Source organism: Castanea sativa, chromosome 2 (assembly GCF_040712315.1).
Source record: "Castanea sativa cultivar Marrone di Chiusa Pesio chromosome 2, ASM4071231v1".
Lineage (NCBI taxonomy): Eukaryota > Viridiplantae > Streptophyta > Magnoliopsida > Fagales > Fagaceae > Castanea > Castanea sativa.
In genome coordinates this window covers 47,466,712-47,473,217 of record NC_134014.1, presented here as the reverse complement: position 1 = coordinate 47,473,217, position 6,506 = coordinate 47,466,712, and positions in this window count along the sequence as shown.

The window sequence follows — 6,506 nt, the reverse complement described above, 5'->3', positions numbered from 1 at the left end:
CCCAAGTTTGCATAGTAATAAATAGAAATCTTATGCCATTTGGTTGCAGCACAAGTCTTAATTTATTAGAATGATAAGGAGATGTGATGGAGCTCAGGTTATTTATTTATTTATTTAAAATTCATGTACACTAATTAATTTGAGAAAAATATCACGTCTTCAATTATTTTGTTGGAATCTTTGGTTGTGTTTTAATGTGATTTTTTTAAAAAAATTTGTGGCTACAATGTGGAAGATTTTGGTTTCAAGCACTTCAAATGGTATATCAAGCGGAAAGAGAGGGCATTTAAATTCAATTTTTTTTTTTTTTGATATGGACTTTTGATTAGTTTTATTTTTTTGCTAACCTGGACTTTTGATTAGTTATTTGTTTATGATATATGCACTTTCATATATGCTATAGCATTTTAATTTTTATGCATACTTGTGTTACATACTAATGACAACTTTTTTTCTAAGTCAATGCAGTGGTAGCTCTTGGTCTAGGCCTAAGGTTCCATTTGTCCCAAAATTTTATAAAATGGTCCCAAAGACCCCTTATTAAAAAAATCACTTAAAATTATATAAAAATTTTGTTGTATGATGATAATTAATATTGTGGGTGTCCGACGACCAAGGATAAAGTTGAAGAGTTGCAGTATGGGTGAGGGGATGCCACGGGCCAAAGGAGAAAGGTTGCCTGGGGAGAGGAAGAGATGAGTCAAAAGGACTTTGAGGTGTTCCAAGTGAGAGGAGGGATCTGATGAGAGAGAATCAAAAATCATAAGGGAAGTTTATAGTTTGAGGTAGCCTATAGTCTCCGCATTAAATAGTAGGCAACAGCTTTATCAGCTACATTAATGAGGAAGTGACCTGAATTGTGCGATTCACAGTTAAGCAACTCCTTCTACCACCTTCATCAGATGTTTAAAGGGGCAGGTGTCACGATGAGAATTTTGTAAAGTAAAGATTGGGGGTCAAGATGCGAAGTAGGGGAGAGTATATAAGAGAAAGAGAGTTTCCATAGAAAAAGGATCCAAACAGAAGTATCAAAAGGGGAAGAGTAAAACCAAGAACATTGAGAGAAGAGCGTGAACAGTGTATTTTTCTGAGTAATATTGGCCTCCTCGGGCAAGCTTGTGTTAAGACATTTACCTACATATTCTCTAATACGAAGTCTTCCTTCCTTATTCCCATCCTCGGGCTAAGCCCCCTCTTGTTATGTTAAGGACATATTTTATGTAGTTAGCTAATCCTTTGACAAAACGTACTTTACTTGTATTTGGATAGATCTAGGATGTGTTTAATACTTCAAAGAACATGTTGTTCAAGTCTAGTGTTAAAGCCATGAAGATTGGACCAAGAAACAAGTGACGAAAATGTGTTTACTAAAGTTGGACACCTGTGGATAGCTGCTAGACACCTAGTGGACAGCTGCTCAACAACTACTCGACAGCTGTTCGACAGATGCTATCTATCGAGGTTTAATGAGGTTCGACAGATGCTATCTATCGAGATTACAGAAATCAGGATTTTCAGATCTAATTTTTAGGCCAGGCTTTTGTATTTGTGTAGGGTTTCTTTTCTCACAACCCTAGACATATATAAAACATATTTTAGAGGCCGTCACATAAGATAATACAAGGAGAACATATGCAAAAGGTGACCGAAGCCTTATTCTCTCTAAAAAAAGCTACTGCATCTTTGTGCCTTAGGGTTTTGTAACCAAGTGCTTCTTGATCATCATTGTTGATGAAGTGAAGAACTTTGCAACCAACATCTTCTTCTCTAGTTGGTGATTGAAGTCGCGTACTGGGATCCGCGCAATTGGTTAGTCACGTACTGGGATTCGTGCATTTAAGGGTGACGTTCATATATTGAAGAATTCAGAGGTTCTGAAGCAGTAGAAAGTTTCTGCTGTGAGTTCATCTACGGGGATTGTAGAGTCTAAGGACAAAGGTTTTGTACTAGATCTGAAACTTTTCTTTACTATAGTGAATTGCTTTTCATTGGTTTTTCTAGGTCATCATATCTTGTCTTATTTATTTTTCTGCTGCACTTAGTTTTGACATGATATTGATGTTTGTTTGTTTTAACAAGTTTTATGCATAATAAATCTAATTAACAACTTGGGTTTAAAACTTGTTAATTCTATCAACCGGTGTCTAAATTTCCCAACATGTTGTTTGATTCCCTCTCTTACAAATTTATTGATTTGGGCCTAAGTTGAATTGTGCAAACTCACTGTTTCAAGTGGGCTTGGGCTGATAGATTTCTTGGTCCTTACAATTGTCGTTTGTGGGAAACAAAAAGGTGCTATGGATTCGTCTTGAGTGTTTATGGCTAACGTAGGCTAGGATAAGAAGGAATCAGTTGGCTTGCAAAGGGAGAACCAGTTCCTTAACTTGGAACGAATGAGGGATAGGCAACATACTCCAAGCGTTATGGTGGAGTCTTACCATACTGAGCATACTAAGCGGAGTCACCCAGGGACTAGGAGTCATGTCTCACATAATCAGGAGACACGGAAGTTGCAGCGGGAAATAGATCGCCTGCGTAGCAAGCTGAGGTGTAGGGAACGTGATAGGAGAAGTCCATCCTCCCCACCAAGTGATGGTTCTAAGGAAAGCAGGGACCGTTTATATCGTTGCAGGTCTAGAACTCCATCTAGTGAGTCCTTTTTAGCCTCTTTGCGCCAGGATAGGTGGGAGAAGAGCAGTGATAAGCGTCAGAAAAGGCCTTCCCACTGTGGCATAGGGAATGATGCAATGAGTAAGACCCTACAATAGATTTCTAAGTCACTATTCGTTAGGAGGATTAACAACGCCAAGCTTCCTCACCGGTTTTCTTAGCCGACGTTTGCCATTTACAATGGGAGAACTGATTCTGTGGAGCATGTCAGCCACTTTAATCAGAAGATGACAGTTCATGCCCACAATGAGGCCCTTATGTGCAAAGTGTTCCCCTCTAGTCTTGAGCCTGTGGCTATGCATTGACTTGATGCCATGAAGGAAAGAGCAGTAGGATCTTTTGAGGAGCTAATGAGGGCATTCGGGGCCAAATTCATAACATGCAGCAGAGTCCCCAGGCCATTAGACTCTTTGCTGTCTATGGTGATGAGGGAAGGAGAGACCTTGAAGACCTACTTGGATAGGTATTGAGAAACATATAATGAGATTGATGGAGACTTTGAGGGTGTGGCCATAAGGACTTTTAAGGTTGGCCTTCCTGCCGAGCACGAGTTGAGGAAGTCGTTGACAATGAAGTCCACCCTAAACATGCGCCAACTTATGGAGCACATAGATAAGTATAAGTGGGTAGAGAAGGACCAGATACAGGGAAAATGTAAGGCTTAGATGTTCTCGGAGAATAGGGACTCTCGGGGGAGGGGGGATACCCAGGTAATCGCCCCTAAAGGGAGTATTCTAATCAACCGTCATTCGCAGGAGCTTAGTTGGTCAACTCCTTGTTTAAGGAGCCAGTGTGTCAAATACTGGAGAAAATTAAGAATAAGCCTTATTTTAAGTGGCCCAATAAGATAGGCAGGGACTCATCTAGGAGAAACCAAAGCCTTTATTGCCATTACCATAAGGACAAAGGACATACTACCAAGGATTGAAGAACCCTGCGAGATCACCTGAGCTAGTTGGTGAAGGCAGGGAAGCTCAATCGGTTTTTGCATCAACCTGCAGAGCAGTTCAGTCACTCAGGGACTGAGTTTCACAGGGATAACACTCCTTAGCTAGCATTGGGTACTATCAATGTGATTCTTGCCAAGCCAAGGAATAGTGGGGCTCGGGTGTTCGGGTTATGTCCGTGGGTAGAGGTGGTTACCTAAAGTATGGTGTTCAATCTCCTAAGAGAGTCAGAGTGACAGTCACCCCTACCCTGGGTTTCTCTGAGAAGGATAAGGAGAGAACTCTCTAACCACATGATGACGCTCTGGTGATTACTATTAGGATTGGGGGTTATGATGTAAAGAGGGTGCTGGTTGATCAGGGAAGTGAAGCAGAGGTCATGTACCCCGATTAGTACAGGGGATAAACTTGAAGCCCGAGGACCTGGAAATGTATGATTCACTGTTGATGAGCTTTGATGGTAGGATGATGGTTCCCCGAGGAATGATAAGGTTACCCGTACAAGCCGGGGATGAGGAGGTTCAAGTTAACTTCGTTGTAGTAAAGGCATTTTCCCCTTACACAGCTATCATGGCCAGACTCTGGCTTTACGCTATGGGTGTTGTGTCCTCAACCTTACATCTGAAGGTTAAGTATCCTACTCAGGGGAGAGTAAGAGAGTTGATGGGTAGCCAGGCCACGGCTAGGCAGTGCTTGGTATCAGCAATGACACGCAGCCTTCAGATTTTGCTGTGGTGATTAAAGATCCAGTCCCATAGCAACTAAATGGCCTTGTAAAGAGGCAACAGACTGGGACATCTGGAGAGTCATCCGATATTTCCAAGAACAATATTTCCAGGTGGGATCCCAGTTAACAACCTTGGAAAAAGTAGAGTTGGTGAAGTTTCTGGAGGCCAACGTTGATGTCTTTGCATAAAGTGCTATAATGTCCCAGGAATTGACCCTGGGTTTATTTGTCACCAATTGAACGTTAATCCCAAGGCTATGCCACGTAAACAGCCTCCTCGGCGATCATCCAAAGATCATGCCGAGGCAGTAAGGATAGAGGTGAACAAGTTGAAGCAACCTGGAGCCATTAAGGAGATCTTCTATCTTGAGTGGTTGGCCAACACTGTGGTGGTTAAGAAGAAGAATGGGAAGTGGCGAGTCTGCGTAGACTTCACTGATTTGAATAAAGTTTGTCCAAAAGACCTCTTCCCCATCCCTAGAATTGACTAGTTAGTGGATGCCATGGTGGGAAACCCTTCGATGAGTTTCTTGGACGCCTTCCAAGGTTACCATTAAATACCCCTGTCATTACCTGATCAAGAGAAGACGGTCTTTCATGCTCCTAATGGGAACTACCGTTATCGGGTGATGCATTTCGGCCTCAAGAATGCAGGATCCACGTATCAAAGAATGGTGACTCAAATGTTTGAGTCACAGCTTGGAAGGAACATAGAGGCATACATTGATGACATGGTAGTAAAAAGCAAGCAGATATGAGAGCATTTGGCCGATTTAGGGGAGACATTTTTGGTTCTGAGAAAGCATAAGTTACGCTTGAACACCTCTAAGTGTTCTTTTGGGGTCAACTCGAGCAAGTTTTTGGGTTATATGACTACTCACCATGGGATTGAGGTCAACCCTAAGCAAATTAAGGCTATTAACAATTTACATCCTTCTCAGAATCCCAAAGAGGTGCAAAAATTGATTGGAATGGCAGCTGCCTTAAATAGGTTCATCTCTCGGTCTACAAACAGGTGTTGTCCCTTTTTCTAGCTTCTTCACAAGTGGAAGGACTTTTAATGGACGGAGGAGTGTATAACGACTTTTGAGGATCCTAAACAGTATTTGTCATGTCCTCCAATGCTCTCCAAACCCGAGAAGGAAGAAGTGTTGTATGCATATGTAGTAGTCACGGACTATACTGTTAGCCTCGTCTAGGTCAGAAATGAGGATGGGGTCCAGAGGTCTGTCTACTATATCAGTAAGTCCTTACAGGAGGCTGAGACATGCTATCTAGGGGTGTGCGAGGTTCGGTAGGGGCGATTTTTTTCCAAATTTATTACTGAATCGATAGAGATCGATTTTTTCATAATTGGTACCGATGCATACCACCTAAGGTTGGTTTTTCGACTTGTAGCGGTGCGGTTTTTTACGGTGCGGTTTAGTAGGTTTGGTCGGTTTGAAATATTAAAATTAATATTTTTTAATAATAAAAAAATTGGGCTTTCAAGCCCAATATCAATATATCAACCTGTTCAAGAAACCTGTGCCAAATAATTCATGAAACCTATGCCAACCTAGTTAAACATAAAACAGAAGCAAAAGAAAAGTCATTACAAAAAAAGTAAAAATGCCAAATAATATTTTTCTACATCCAGCCAACACACAAAAGCATAACTAAATAAATTAACTACACGGTAGAAATTAACTAAACTGAATAACTAAATAAATTTACTAAAAACTAAATAAATAAATTAACTACACGGTATAAAATATAAATTAACTAACCTGACAAGTGACAAGAGGAATCAGTTTACCACACGACCCATACTCCTTAGTTCCCACTGACACGGTATAGTACTCCCCACTTCTTAGTTCTTATCCCATATCCAAATTCCCAGAGAAACCCACACTCTCTACTTTCTAGTCTCTTCTCAAAATCTCAAAGTCAAAAAAAGTTAAGCAACACTCTCTGGCTCTCTGCTTTAGTGCTTCACTGCTTTGTACAAACACAATCTCTCTTTCTAGTTCTTCTACGCTTTCTAGTTCTCACTCTGTTTCCATTAAGACCAAAAGAAAGGGGCTGATGGCTTACCGTGGTTTGCCACGGGCTTGCGGTGAGCTGTTGCTACTGCGAGGCATGACTCAGGCCGGCGAGACCACGAGAGCTAGAGGCGGTTG